The 14,846-nt window shown below is 44.0% G+C and overlaps 1 long non-coding RNA gene across 1 annotated transcript; it reads left to right on the top strand.

Moving 5' to 3' along the window:
• The first annotated feature begins 3,431 nt into the window (after positions 1–3,431).
• LOC113882996 lies at positions 3,432–13,735 on the top strand. The gene is made up of 3 exons (XR_003508518.1): positions 3,432–3,503; positions 4,578–4,708; positions 13,530–13,735. It is a non-coding gene; the product is annotated as an uncharacterized LOC113882996 (long non-coding RNA).
• Positions 13,736–14,846: the final 1,111 nt, after the last annotated feature.

Raw genomic sequence — 14,846 nt, forward strand, 5'->3', positions numbered from 1 at the left:
ACATAAATATGCACTGAAAGAGAGAATAAATGGACAGTGACCTCAGTCAGCCAGCTAACTTTAACCTCATTATAAGAGAGCAAACTTAGATTATTCGTGTGCTCTGAATCCTTACGGCATTCATATTTTCTTCTGACACATTAAGCAATACCAAGAAACGCTTGACATACAATCCGGAATAGATAAATAATTATGAACCTACACAAAGATAAAAAGTTAAAAGTATTTGCAATCATTCATTTTTAATGGGATTAAAATTCTTCAAGGATGGCATTTGAATAATGTGATTTCAAGCATCTATCAATTGGTGGAGTCGTCATCTCCATAGACAACCAAAAAAGATAACATCTTGGGCAGCAGGTGAGGCTCTGTCTAGAAAAGACCCTTATCTCTCCCACTGTTTTGTCCCTGAGCCCACCTTTATGAGTCAACTCCCACATCACTCCACTATCAAGTGACGGATACTTGTTGGTGCCTGCCCCAGAAAAAAATTATTCAAAGAACCTTAAAAACAGGAAGGAAGAAAGAGTTGGTTACTATGGGATAAGTAATCAATAATATCTGTCACAGTGAAGTGAGTGAAAGTCACTCAGTCATGTCTGACTCTCTGTGACCCCATGGACTATACAGTCCATGGAATTCTCCAGGCCAGAAGACTGGAGTGGGTAGCCTTTCCCTTCTCCAGGGGATCTTCCCAACCCAGAGATCAAACCCAGGTCTCCCCCATTGCAGGCGGATTCCTTACCAGCTGAACCATCAGGGAAGCCCTAGGGATTCTAAAGTGTAATAATAAAAAAGCATGCATTATTTGCAAGGCTGCCTAGGAATTGCTCCTCCACAATCATACAATTCTGGAAGAAAATCTACCTGATTTTGATACTTCAGCAAGGAAATACACACTGTTACAAATCACAAGTTAACTGAGTAAATTTTAAAGATCTTAATTGACTTCACTCAACGATCCAGGAGTCGGACAGCCTGCAATCTAGCAGACAAAAGTGAACTCTAAGGACCTGAACAAAATGAAAGATGTTTATAAGCAGAGGGAAGAGGAAAAAGGAAGTTATACTGGGCAAAAAAAGCAGACTGGTTATTGCAAAGTCACTTTCTTTACAGACTAGCAGATCTATCAGGCAGATTGCCTAACTGTGCTGATCAGGCGATTCCTGATGGACAGGTTTTAGATTCCACTTCTGGGAGAGCCGAAACTGTAGTTAAGTCTCAGCTTGGGGACATGGGGCTTAGCATAAGTGACTCCATTTGGAGTCTGTTGTCTTGATTTTCATGAGATCCACATACCACCCATCCAAGAATGACAGAGAAGTCACCCAGCCCAACCCTTCCAGCCACAACTTTCTAAAAGAATGTTCACATTTATAAAGTTTGAACATTTGAACTTCGTGTTCCTCACATCATTTCTGTGCTCACATACTCCTACCAAAGAGAACCAGGAGAGAAAAAACCCATCTACCCGCATTAGGGTCTAACCAGGTGGGCGTCACTGATTCAGATGTGTCTCATTCGAACCTTCTTCCCTCCTCCCCTACACCCGATTTGTGTCAGTGGGGCACCTGGCCAACCATTCTTCTCCTGGTTAAGATTCAAGTCTGCTCTAGGATTTTCAGCTATTTGCTTTTCTTTAGTCTTGACCACAGGTAGAAAAACAGAATTTGGCTGGTGAGACCATATTGATAGCCAGGTGGTCATCAAAGGGAAAAACCTGATAGCAGGGAGTGTTGTCATAATCTATCATTTATAAACCTTGTCGCTGTGTTAACTGCCCTCAGAAATCCATCACTGTCACCGGCAGCAGCATTTGCCAATGAAACAGAGGTCAGAGCTCTCCCCACCTGCTGGGAGAAGAACGTGCTGTGGTCACAGGGTCGAGGGGCACCCTTGAGTGCAAGGGCTTAAACGTCATCAGCTCTTCCCCCTCAACACACACAGTGGCTGTCTACTTGTATGTGTGTGCCAAGACCCTGTAAGCCTCAGGAAATTACCACCTAAACCCAAACTGAAAGTCCCACAAAAAGAATGATAAAGAGCAGTATCATAACAAGATGACGTGGACAGCCTTATTAAGGAAGGATCGTTCCAAATCATCTTTCTGCACCCTATTTCTTTCACATGGACCCCATACATGGGAGCCCCATGCACACTACGCGTGCTAAGTCATTTCAGTTATGTCTGACTCTTTGCAAACCCTTAGACTGTAGCCCACTGGGCTCCTCTGTTCGTGGGATTCTCCAGGCAAGAATACTGCAGTGGGTTGTCATGCCTTCCTCCAGGGGACCTTCCTAACCCAGAGATCAAACCCATGTCTCTTAACATCTCCTGAATTGGCAGGTGGATTCTTTACCACTAGCGCCACCTGGGGAGCCCCATATCATGCACAGAATGCTCTGATGTCTCTCCTAGCAGGCATCTGCCTCTTCAAAGCTTCTTTTCTATTTTCATATTAGTCTCAGTCACAGCTACACTAGAGGGCACTTGAACACCACACTCAATGCAGACCCAACCACTGGCACAGGTACTGGTGGCACTTTGGGGTGGGGGTTGGGAACTTGAAAGGGGGGTGATGGGAGGGGTATATTTATTTTAACATATCTTTGATAAACCCATCGGTATTTGAGAAAGCTTCGGAGTCAGACTCTGGGGATCAAACCTTAATTATACAATTTAATTGTTGTTAATGAAACGTGTACATTTCAACCCAGCAAGACTGGTGGTGTTTAATGCCAGCATGACATATTTCTCAAATCGTTCTCTTTATCTGTATAAATAGGAAAAAAGAAAAAAACACATCGGCTCAGTGCATAATGAAGAGGGAGGGGATGGTGCAGCCTGTCCTATGGTGGCCAGATGCTCTTTTATCTCTTTTCAAATCAACATGCAGAGCCAGTGGTCCTCAAATAGACAGCATCTTTCCTAAGGGATGGCAGCACTGTACGTTTGGAATGATAACATTCTATAAATAAATAAAAAAGATTATTAACAACACTGTGTAAATCTCCTAGTCAAACACCCCTTCAAGCAACCATCATCAGTAATTCAGTTTGGTCCCTTAATCCCACTGTATACAAACACACAGCATAAATACAGTATTTAACAAGCATCGGGAAAAAAAGCAGCAGTCTTACAATAAAGACACATTTAGGAAGAATGAACATTCCTTTCCCCTGTTCTTGCTGGCCTTCCCAAGATTTCCACTCTTCATTCGATTCTCCTGCCTAAGTGAGATGTGCACCTTACATGAATGAATCTCAGACATAACTGCCCATTTAAATAAAATCTCAAAATATTAACTTGTTGCCCACATTCCTCTCGTTCCACTTCAGTGAAGTCACAGGGTATCCTTTGGAAAACACATCACAAATGCAAACATCCCTGGGCTTCTTCAAAACAGGAGACTCCAATGGGGTTTAAATGGGATCAGAGGCAGCCAAGAGAGCAGATCAAATCAGGGATCCATGAAAATCTCCTGGAATCTAAGGTCTAACAAGGTGACTTGCTTTCCCTGTGATTGTCTAGGTCTCTCTACTTGTTCTCTGTCTCCCTTTCTGTCTTTGTGTGTTTCTCTGTGTCTCCATGTCTCTCAATCTCCATTTCTCCTTCCCTCCCTCCCTCCTTTCTTCTTTGATTCTCTCTTTCCCCTCCCCTAAATTATATTTTTCTTTGTTGTTCCCTGCCTGGATCTGGGATCTTGGTCAACATGAGTACTAGGGTAACAAGGACACAGCAACCTCTCTGATGGTGAGCACAGCGTGAGCATGAAGTCTTGGCTTCCTTTGCTGGCTTCTGATGGATTGTGACAACATGCAACCATGAGACTTGGGGCTGAAAACCAGGCCAGTGCCTGGTTCTTTCCTCATCCCAGTGACTGACCAAATATGAGCACTTCTGATATCTAGAGGCAGGAAGATCCCCTGGAGGAGGGCATGGCAATCCACTCCAGTATTCTTGCCTGGAGAATCCCCATGGATAGAGGAGCCTGCCAGGCTACAATCCATGGGGTCACACAGAGTCGGACACTACTGAAGCGATTAAACACGCATAGCATGCACAGTATCTAGAGAGATGAATGTCATGTTTTCTTCTTTTCCTTCTCAGCCTGAATTACAGAAGATCACCCAGGTGTCCTCCTGGTGGGAAAAAAGCAGAAGTGTCCCTCACAACCAGCTGTTTGTGATCCCATGGACTGTATGTAGCCCACAGGTTCCTTGGTCCATGGAATTCTGCAGGCAAGAATGCTGGAGTGGGTAGCCATTCCCTCCTCCAGGGGATCTTCCTGACCCAGGGACAAAACCCGGGGGTCCAGGCAGATTGTTTGCCATCTGAACCACCAGGAAGGCCCTGCCAATTCAAGATTTCAGTGAGAGGCCACTTCTCAAGCTGTCCATTGTAACATTCCAACATCCAGATGCTTCTCTTCCTGCCGACTGAGTGAAGGGAAGGAGAACGCACCTTGAGTCTGTTTCCATCAGACACCCCCACCACCAGGAAAAACCCTCCATCTACTCTTTCTATCCCATTTCAATCAAGCCCACAGGCTGCAGGCTTCTTCTTCTCCTCTGCAGGTCCAGAGACATGGCTCGATCCACGTGAGAACCAACCCTAAGGGGGCTCCAACGAGGGTCTGAGGCTCCAAGTTTCCACTGTGGAAGCCAAAGCCCAGCCCAACACAGCAGCTTAGACCCTCAGCTCACAGGTAATGCTCCCAAAGTGGTACTATGTGTGGTACATTTCTCCACTGTGATCTAATACCTGGTTTTTCAGCTATTAGTTATCAAAAGCTGGTTGTCAGGAGTGTCTAATTCCTAGCATTTCTATGCTCTTCTTGTTATATCCAGATTTTAAAGCAAATATGGTAGAAGACAGGTTTAGGAACTGTGCTAGTTTGCTAGGGTTGCCATAACAAAATAGCCTGAGGGGCTTTAGCAATAGAAATTCATTTTCTCACAGTTCTGGAGGCCAGCAGGCCAAGCTCAGGATGTCAGCAGGTCTCGTATCTCCTGAGGCATCTCTCCTTGGCTTGCAGATGGCTGCCTTATTTCTGTGTCCTCACAAGGCCTTTTTCCTGTGTGCCCACATCCCTGGTGTCTCTGTGCATCCAAATTTCCTCTCCTTATAAGGACTCCAGGAAGATTGCATTTGGGCCCACCCATATGACCTTATTTAACCTCAACCACCTCTTTCTAGGCCCCATTTCTAAACACAGTTACATTCTGAGGTACTGAAGGTTAGGTTTTCGATGTATGAAATTGGAGGGGACACCACTCAACCTGTAACAAGAAACTTCATATCTCAGGGAGCAGCCACAGGCTTACCAAGCTTTGCCCAAAAAGAAACAGAAGTGCATCTAAGCCTTGTTTGCAGTTCTCTGTTGATGCCACTGTATTTTTCGTAACATAACAACAACATTTAATGAATATTGCAGAGATTAAAAAAATACATTGCAGTCACAAATCAATTCCTAATAAATCTCTTAGGAATCTTTGAAATTCACTCACTCAAAGCAAAGTTTGCTCCCCCTGATTAAGAAAAAAGTGGGTTTATTAGTAAGGGTTTTTTTTGGGGGGGGGGCATCGATTTTTATAATGGTTATTTTGTTCTTCAATATTATAAGTAACATCTGTTTCATGAGTAATAGTCTTGTCTCAAGGTGAATCAAACAGATAAGAGGAAAAAGCATATATAAAATGCCTTTCCTGTTTGACAAGATTTCCATGAAATGAAACCCAGGTTTAAATCTTTATTTCTCCCTTTAATAAACATGACAGGACAGCTTAGAGTATGAGCATCATGGATAAATAGGAATTTTACTGCTCCAGACCTCAATTAATTACACAAGAGTCATCCAAGCAGTGTCTCCCAGGCCCCTCTGCCTGACGTTTCTCAGCTGCTCACAGGGGACAATCACCTGCAGTGTCTCTGCCTGGCCGTGTGCAAGCCAGGTACAGCGGAGGATCCTAGAGGCCAGTAGACCCATCTGCCAGGCCGGATGCCACTGGCAGGCTGCTTCCTATGGGAGGCCCTCCACGACATAAAGAAAATTTTTGTTTACTGTAAACTAAATGTGAACTATAATCTACTGTACTCCCTGTGCCTAAAATCCCCTATGATATCTGTATGATTTCTGAAGTTTAGGTAAAAAGAAGGAAAGTTTGGTCAAATATGCTAAGTAGAGTCCACACATTTATCTCTTCTTCCTTCCAAAACCTGAACAAAATGACAGTGAAAAAATTAAAAAGATGGTGGCTCAGCTGGTAAAGAATCTGACTGCAATGCAGGATACCCAGATTTAATTCCTGGGTCGAGAAGATTCCCTGAAGAAGGGCATGGCAACCCACTCCAGTATTCTTGTCTGGAGAATTCTATGGACAAAGGAGCCTGGAGGGCTACAATCCATGGTACTGCAAAGAGTCAGACATGACTGAGCAACTAACACATACACCAAAAAAAAGAATTGGGGAGATAAATGCAGCACATGAGAATCGTCGACATTTGGGGGGAATAAAAAGGAATAGGAAAATGGCCACTTCCTCGGCCAGTGGAAAAAGCTAGAACCCGACAATGTGCAGAGAACTCTGGAAAACTGGGCATGTGGACACTGCACCTTCCTAGGCAGCAGGGGCTGAGGTGCTGACTGAAAGTCTGCATATGCAGGATATATACGTCTCTTTCCCCACCAAATGGGGAAATTTAGCCTGGATCCATCCCTGCCAGGAAGGCAGGAATGTATTCTTTAGAGAACTGGAACCAGAGGATCTCCAGACTCAGTCACAACAGGCATAGCAGATGGGGAGCCAGGTGCTAGGCCAAGAAGGAGGCACTTAGATGAAAGCCTGTTTTCCAAGCAACCCTTCCTGTCTTTGTTCCCAGAACATTAGTGTCTGGGTATATACCTCCCAGGCAGGAAGATAAAATATAATTCTCCAAAGAAACTGTCTAGCCCTAGAGAAAAGGTCCAGAGAGATTCCACTTGAAATGTCCTATGTCAGGCCAGCTCATCTACCAACAATACTTACGAAGGAACCAGCTCCCTTCACACACACAGAATTTCCCGTTGGTTTCTTACTGCATCAGTTCTTAACCATAAATGGACATTCAAAGATTACCAAACACTGGAAGAAGTTCTCAAAAATGAAAAAAAGAGAACTGAACAAATAAACATTTTTAAGGAGCGAAGGAGACAAAGACACAGTAGACAGAACAGAGGAAAAACTATAAGAAAAGAAAAAAACCCTACGGTCATTTCATTTGAGAAAATACTGTGTTCATGAAACAAGATAGACTACAATAAAAGAAGAATCAGAGTGTGAAAGGAGAGTCTGAGGAGTTAAATACATAGTAACCGAAATAGAAAATATTCAACATATTAAATATTTGTATTTATCTGTTTCCCACCTTCCACTCTAACATACATTCTTTGTAAACAGGAACTTTTCTTTGTTCACTACTATTTTTGAAATCTCCCAAAACAATGCCAGGTAATTATCAATGTCTGGAGGAAAAGTTGTACCATAAACTAAAAGTAATACTGTATAACCAGAGAAGGCAATGGCATCCCACTCCAGTACTCCTGCCTGGAAAATCCCATGGACAGAGGAGCCTGGAAGGCTGTAGTCCATGGGGTCGCTGAGAGTCGGACACGACTGAGCGACTTCCCTTTCACTTCTCACTTTCATGCATTGGAGAAGGAAATGGCAACCCACTCCAGCGTTCTTGCCTGGAGAATCCCAGGGACGGGGGAGCCTGGTGGGCTGCTGTCTATGGGGTCGCACAGAGTCGGACACGACTGAAGTGACTTAGCAGCAATACTGTATAACACTTATTTGCCTCAGTAGTAAGCAATATTTACATGGCCACAATAAGGTAAATGCTGACTGGAGGCTAAACTTGTGTGCAACAAATATGTGGCATTAATTGGGGCAAGGGCCAGGGAAGAAGGTTGGAGGTTATAAGAAAGGTTGGAACCTGGGACCCTTCACTTAAAATGCTTGTACCTGAACAAAAGTCTCCTCAAGCAACAAAATACAAAGAAACTATAAGGGACTAAAAATAACTGTATGTATGAGCAGGTGGGGAAAATTATAAGTAAGATACAAAAAACCCAACTATCACTTCTGCCACTGAGTCTGTTGCCATAACCAAGGCTCTTGGTCTTCCACAATCAATAGAAATTGATAAGGCCAAAGAAATTCAGGCTAGGCTTTCCCAGGGCCCCTGCTTTAGCAGAGTGGAGTGAAAATAAGCAACAAGTCCCCTTACTTTCTCCCCAAGTGGGAGCGAGCTCATTTCTTACACGGAGTGGGTCCTGGGGTTGGGCCAGAAAGGAGACTTAGATGCCTTGCCCACCCTCTTGGTGATGTTGTGTGCAGGGAGCACGTGCGGGACCCAGCTTTTGCTTCTGGCTTTTTGGAAGTAGCAGTTGGGTTTTTTGGTCTCTTTGGATCTTGTTGTCCATAATTTGCCCCAATGCATGCAGTTATTTTTAGTCCCTTATAGTTTCTTTGTATTTTGTTGCTCCAGGAGATGTTTGTCCAGGTGCAAGATTGCAGCAAAGGTCCTGGGTCCCAGGTCCCACCCTGTCTTGGAGAAAAGCTTCATGCCATGGCAGTGGTGATGCTGGTTGAGTCGCTAAGTCCTGTCCAATTCTTTGGACGCCACAGACTGTAGCACACCAGGTGCCTCTGTCCAGGGTATTCTCCAGGCAAGAATACTGGAGTGAGTTGCCACTTCCTTCTCCATTTACTACCATAACATGAAGTAAACAGGTAACGTCTAATTTAGAAAAATCAAGAATTAACAGTTTTAGCAAACTTTAGAAATATGTGAGTACATAAGAAAAGACCTAGAAATAGTTGCCAATGGATATAGAGAGAATAGCAGGTAAGGAGTATCAGACCTAGATCGATACTATTTTTGATTTTAAGATTTTTGTGTGGCATTGATTTTTTAAAAATTATGTTTGCATACTTTAGCAAATATAAAAAAATAATGCTATATAGATGAATATATAGGAGGAGGTATATGGGAGAGAGACAGAGAGAGAGAGAAGGGAGAATGGGTAGGGAGGAAAGAAGGTTTGAATAAATAATCAGTTCAGTTCAGTCACCCAGTCGTGTCCAACTCTGCGACCCCATGAATTGCAGTACGCCAGACCTCCCTGTCCATCACCAACTCCCAGAGTTCACCCAAACTCATGTCCATTGAGTCAGTGATGCCATCCAGCCATCTCATCCTCTGTCGTCCCCTTCTCTTCCTGCCCCCAATCCCTCCCAGCATCAGAGTCTTTTCCAATGAGTCAACTCTTCGCATGAGGTGGCCAAAGTACTGGAGTTTCAGCTTTAGCATCATTCCTTCCAAAGAATACCCAAGGCTGATCTCCTTCAGAATGGACTGTTTGGATCTCCTTGCAGTCCAAGGGACTCTCAAGAGTCTTCTCCAACACCACAGTTCAAAAGCATCAATTCTTCGGCGCTCAGCCTTCTTCACACTCCAACTCTCACATCCATACATGACCACAGGAAAAACCATAGCCTTGACTAGACGAACCTTTGTTGGCAAAGTAATGTCCCTGCTTTTGAATATGCTGTCTAGGTTGGACATAACTTTCCTTCCAAGGAGTAAGCGTCTTTTAATTTCATGGCTGCAATCACCATCTGCAGTGATTTTGGAGCCCCAAAAAATAAAGTCTGACACAGTTTCCGCTGTTTCCCCATCTATTTCCCATGAATTGATGGGACCAGATGCCATGAGCTTAGTTTTCTGAATGTTGAGCTTTAAGCCAACTTTTTCACTCCCCACTTTCACTTTCATCAAGAGGCTTTTTAGTTCCTCTTCACTTTCTGCCATAAGTGTGGTATCATCTGCATATCTGAGGTTATCGATATTTCTCCCGGCAATCTTGATTCCAGCTTGTTCTTCTTCCAGCCCAGCATTTCTCATGATGTACTCTGCCTACAAGTTAAATACGCTGGGTGACAATATACAGCTTTGACATACTCTTTTTCCTATTTGGAACCAGTCTGTTGTTCCATGTCCAGTTCTAACTGTTGCTTCCTGACCTGCATATAGGTTTCTCAAGAGGCAGGTTAGGTGGTCTGCTATTCCCATCAGGGAGATGTCAATTGAAGCTCAAAAACAAGCGAGGAGACCCAGGCCGACAGCTCACAAAAAGAACACAGGTGTTCTTTTGCTAGAAATGAAAGATGAACTTTGGGGAATCAAGCAGAAATAAATTGTATTTTAGATTATGTAGGAAAGATTCTAGCTTAGACTAAGAGAAAAATAACATTGGAACTAGGGAAATGTGCTGACTTCCAGAGAGTCTGCAAAAAAAAAAAAAAAAAACCCACGAGATGGCTATGATCCAACGCCGCATTTCCCAACTGCAGGGAACACTATCCACATCCAACCCCGGTGTTGGTGCTCCCTGGAGCCAGGCAGCTGTACACAGCCCTATGTGCAGACACAGAGATCCCGGACCTAAGTCTCACTTCTTCAACTGGACCTCAACCCTTTTCAATAGTATTTGGTCCCTGTAACCACAAACCAGTGGGTAACTGTATCTGACAATACTTCACACCATGAGGCAGTGAAGATAGGACGCCCTGAAGAATGGTATCCATGCCTTAGTCTTGAGAAGATTCGCCTCTAAGGGAGATCATAGACTACAAGCCCCCAAGAAGCTCTCAAGAGATCAAATGAGAACAATCTCAAGCAGATCACATAGCCTGACTGGGCATCAAGAGGTTTCTTGAGATGATTAGGGGAAAGGAGTTGGGCTAGATAAACCATATGGCCCACCCCAGCTCTGAACTCAGATCAGATCAGATCAGTCGCTCAGTCGTGTCCGACTCTTTGCGACCCCATTAATCCAAGCACGCCAGGCCTCCCTGTCTATCACCAATTCCCGGAGTTCACTGAGACTCACGTCCATCGAGTCAGTGATGCCATCCAGCCATCTCATCCTCTGTCGTCCCCTTCTCTTCTTGCCCCCAATCCCTCCCAGCATCAGAGTCTTTTCCAATGAGTCAACTCTTCGCATGAGGTGGCCAAAGTACTGGAGTTTCAGCTTCAGCATCATTCCTTCCAAAGAAATCCCAGGGCTGATCTCCTTCAGAATGGAATGGTTGGATCTTCTTGCAGTCCAAGGGACCCTCAAGAGTCTTCTCCAACACCACAGTTCAAAAGCATCAATTCTTCGGCACTCAGCCTTCTTCACACTCCAACTCTCACATCCATACATGAACACAGGAAAAACCATAGCCTTGACTAGACGGACCTTTGTTGGCAAAGAAATGTCTCTGCTTTTGAATATGCTATCTAGGTTGGTCATAACTTTCGTTTCAAGGAGTAAGCGTCTTTTAATTTCATGGCTGCAGTCACCATCTGCAGTGATTTTGGAGCACAGAAAAATAAAGTCTGACACAGTTTCCACTGTTTCCCCATCTATTTCCCATGAAGTTGTGGGACCAGATGCCATGACCTTTGTTTTCTGAATGTTGAGCTTTAAGCCAACTTTTTCACTCTCCACTTTTACTTTCATCAAGAGGCTTTTTAGTTCCTCTTCACTTTCTGCCATAAGAGTTGCAGCTGCTACATGGACAGAAGTCTTCCACCATGGAAGTTGGCTTCCCCCATAGATCAGGTGCCATTTTTCAACATTTCAGGCTCTAGTCATAGGCTGCCTCTTCATGCCACAGTGGTCACTCCACTGAATTTTCAGCATGTGCCTTGAATCACACCTTGTCAAATTTCCTCTTTCATGTTCCATCTTCTGATTTTAATAAATCTATAGTGCAGACCTTGTCTGGTAACTTCTTGAACAGGTATTTCTATGGTTATGGTCATCACATGGCATCCTTGGGTGCATCCATTTTTGTTGCTCCCTTTGAGTTGAAAGGTAGCTGAAGAGACTTTTATCAGCCCATGATAAGTATATAAGACAACATTCTATATCATTAGTAAAAGTTCTAGGTTGTAAAAAACAAAACAGAGGGTTTCTAAGTTGCCCTAAAAATCAGGCTCCAATCCTTCAGGTCCACAGAGTCTTGGCTGGGTGTTTGGAAGCCCACTTACTAAAACAGTGCCCCAGTGGATCAGCAGTGTCATCGTTTCCACTTTCCTGGACTAAGGTAACCAAGATTTTCTGTAATCTGACTCCAGTTTTCTTTTCAGCCTCATTTGCCTCACATTCTACTCAAAAGGGCTGCTCTCCAAGCAAAACATCCTTTCTTATCTTCACCCTTTTTCTCAGAATTCCAAATTCCTGCAATGGTTCTCGTGAATGTATGCTGTCGTGTCCTGCGCTTTACGACCCCATGGACTATAGCCCACCAGGCTCCTCTGTCTGTGGAATTTTCCAGGTAGTACTGGAGTGGGTTTCTATTTCCTACTCGAGGGATCATCCCAACCCAGGTATCTAATCTTAGTCTCCTGTATCTCCTGCATTGGCAGATGGGCTTTCTTTTTTTAACCACTGGCATCACCTGGAAAGCAATGGCTCTCTTTTCCTCTATGTTTGGAGTCCTTTGCATCTTTCCAAACACAGTCTGGATCCCCCTCCTACCCTGCTCCGCGTACTTTCCCACACTGCACTGACCGAAAGGTTGACTCTGCCCATGAAATTTCAAAGCACTCACACCTTTAGCATCCCACATGGTACATGAGTCTTCAGGGCTCTGCTTACATCATCTGGGACACTATTTAATCCTCAGTATATCTCTGCTCATCTTCTCACCAGATTATAAGTGCCTTAAAGACAGGATATACATTGCCTTCTTCTCTTTCCCTCCTTGAGCCATTGGTACACCTCAATAAATACACCTTTATCTTGGATTATTATTACTGAATGAAGCACTTCAGTAGGAGATAATACCCACCACAGATCCTGATGGATATGAACAACATCCACCTTATCTTTTCCTTCCACTCTAGGATTACTTTTGCTCAACATAGTCAGTCACTCACATTTGATGACCCTTGCTACCAGAAGACCAGTGTTCTGGAGCTAGCCTCATCCTGCTAGGCCCTGGCCCAGAACAGGACAGTAAGAAAGGCAGTAAAACAAGAGACCCTAGAGCACAGTGTTAAGCTCATGGAACCCAAAGCTGGATTCCACTATGAAATTCTGGGCAAGTTATTTCACCTCTATGAGCTTCCATTTCCTCCTGTGTAGACTGGATAATAATAATAGGACCCATCTCATAAGATTTTTATGCGGATTAGATGACTTAATAACTATAAACATTGTAAACACAGGAGAGATTGAGGACAGGAGGAGAAGGTGGCAACAGAGGATGAGATGGTTGGATGGCATCACCGACTCAACGGACATGAGTCTGAGCAAACTCCTGGGAAAGAGTGAAGGACAGGGAAGCCTGGCGTGCTGCAGTCCCTGGGGTCGCAAAGGGTCAGACACAATTTCGAGACTGAATAACAACAAATATTATTACTTCTTTTAAAGACCAGGATCCAACTATGACTTTCTTTGACTGTTCTCTCCTTATTTCTTTTTCTAGAAAACTCTTTGGTGGCTCTTATCCACTTTTATGGTTCTGTTATATTTTATGGCTCTCCCCAGATGGTTGAGTACTGCAGAGGATACCAAATGTACCCAGAGATGGACCCAAGCCTCAAGTCCTGGGGGACAAGCTCCTTGGCCTCAATCAGTGGCCAGCCCCATGTGAAAGGTTTTGCCTCTTTGGCATAATAAAAATGTTTCTAACAATAAGTGCAAGATTTCTACAAGAATATAACTGTAGAAATGTGAAAGCTAAGTGAGATGAAGCATTTTCATGGATGTGAATGTCTTCAAAGAATGGAAGATACTTTCCACTGTTTTTTTGGTCTTTTGTTTTAGAAATTCCATATCTTTCACGGTTATTTGTTTCTTAGGGTGCTTGTCAATGTTAAGTTCAACACATGAGTCTCCACGTTTCACCAACTGTGTCTTTTCGGTTTCCCCTCATCATGGTGTGGGGTGGACAGGCTACTCCTGAGAGAATCCTGTCCCTTGAACAGCTTAAGGGCTAAGATTTATGCACTGAATAACCTGTCTTTCCTGGGGCTGAAGTCTATAAATTGAATGATTTCCCCGCTGGGGCCTGGGAGCTGCCCTATACACTTAGTATCTAATCAGGGAAGGGGAAAGGCTGCTAAGGGCTTCGATCTAGAGGAGGCCTGTCACTTGAAGCCACTTTCACTCAACTTTCATAGTAACAGTCAGTATAAGATGAGAGAAATGACACAAGAAAATAGCTGTGCTCTCAAAAACCATAGTATTCATCCCAGAGTCTTAAGAATCATTTGCTACCATATTGATTATCCAGTTACACATTCAACTGCCCGGGAAAGAAACTTATATTTGGGAGATTGGGAAAGGAGGGCAGAGGGAGAAAGAAAGAGAGAGAGAGAAAGGACTGGATGAATTACAGGGGAAATAAGAGAGAAAAAGGCCTCAGAAGCCTCATACACCCGTGACAAGTCACGCAGCCACCATCGTGTAAAAGATTTTGATGGCTTTATTCTCGAGCCACGCAGCAGACTAGAGCTGTGGGTCTGGGCCCACAGCAGCTGTGCTTTGCCCCTGCCTGCTGTGACCAAGAAGATCCATCTCGAAGGTGCCCAGGAGGCCCCGTCTTCATGAGCTTCCCGGGCAATTGATAAGTCGTCAGTTGGGAAGTAGAGACATTCGCAGGTTCAGACCTGAAGCTTGGTCCTTAAAATGAACTGGAAGCATCTGGCTGTTGTGCTGTCAGTAGGTAATGACGCAGCCGCGTCACACACCCAGATGTGATTCTACATTTCTGCAGCTGTTCTGGTGGGAGTTTCAACAC

This window comes from Bos indicus x Bos taurus, chromosome 24 (assembly GCF_003369695.1).
Source record: "Bos indicus x Bos taurus breed Angus x Brahman F1 hybrid chromosome 24, Bos_hybrid_MaternalHap_v2.0, whole genome shotgun sequence".
In the NCBI taxonomy this organism is placed as follows: Eukaryota; Metazoa; Chordata; class Mammalia; order Artiodactyla; family Bovidae; genus Bos; species Bos indicus x Bos taurus.